Raw genomic sequence first — 1,323 nt, 5'->3', positions numbered from 1 at the left:
TGTAAAAAGCTGATAAATAGAAAGTTATAGTTAAAAGCATTTTAATAAAAGTTAAAAGATATTCAACACAAGGCTGCCTGTTTCTGCACCTCTCTGGGGCTGGCCACATTCTCGAACCTTCCATTTTACCTCAACAATTTGGACAGAAATTTGAAAGGAAAATTTTCTCAGGCATTGTTCAAAAGCAATGAGTGTTTTATTGCCAAGGGTTTATGAATCCCACACTTTGGGTATCTTCATAGTACAGTAAACTTCCGATAATCCAGCACCTTTAGGATCCAGGTGGGGCCGGATTATCAGATATGCCGGACTATCAGAAGGGGGGGCTATGAGGGGTCTGGAGTAGGGTGGGAGGGGATGCCACCCCAGACCCCTCATAGCTATACTATAGTCCGGCTCTGCCCCAGGCGTCCCTGATTCAGCTGCTGCTGGTCAGTTTCAGCAGCAGCTGAATCGGGGATGCCTGCAATAGAGCAGCTGGGGTGCTGCCGGGTTGGTCCCGCAGTGCCGAGGGGCAGCGCTACGGCACCAACCCAGCAGCACTCCAGCTGCTCTTGGGGACGCCTGGGACAGAGCAGCTGGGGTACTGCCCGGTTGGTCCTGTGGCGCTGCCCCTCGGGGCTGCGGGACCAACCCGGCAGCACTCCAGCTGCTCTGCCCCAGGCATCCCCAAGAGCAGCTGGGGTGCTGCCGGGTTGGTCCCGCAACCCCGAGGGGCAGCGCTACAGGACCAACTTGGCAGCACCCCAGCTGCTCTGCTCCCGGCTTCCCCGATTCAGCTGCTGGTCAGTTTCAGCAGCAGCTGAATGTGGGAAGCCTGTCCAGCTGCCCCAGCACTTCCGGGTTCCTGATGGTGCTGGACCATCAGGAGTCCCGGAGCATTAGATGCCGGACTAATGGAGTTTTACTGTACATATATCTCACAGCAAAGTCACCACCAATTGCCAGACTAGCACACTGCAGTGTAATCCATTAAAGCAGATAGATATTTTCACTCTGGCCCAACTACAATGCCACTCAAGGAAGAAGCTTAGAAAAGCAGAAAAGATTAAAATAGAATGGAGTCAATGAAAGATCCCTCAAGGGCTAGCAACAAATGTTTAATTTTTATGGGCCTGAGAAAAAACTCTTGCAAACTGAACTTTAAGACCTGAAAAGAAGCTATCCCATGTGAATGCTCTAAAATTCTTATTCAGTAAAGATTCAGTATTTATAGAACAACAAAATACTTTATGCCAGAGGCAGGTTTCAAGAACATAACCTCATGTCTCTTTGAATTTAGTGGTTCAGAAAATGCATATACACAACATGGTACTCCAGTGG

The sequence above is a fragment of the Pelodiscus sinensis genome, chromosome 15, assembly GCF_049634645.1.
Source record: "Pelodiscus sinensis isolate JC-2024 chromosome 15, ASM4963464v1, whole genome shotgun sequence".
Lineage (NCBI taxonomy): Eukaryota > Metazoa > Chordata > Testudines > Trionychidae > Pelodiscus > Pelodiscus sinensis.
Note: the sequence above shows the minus strand (reverse complement) of the source record.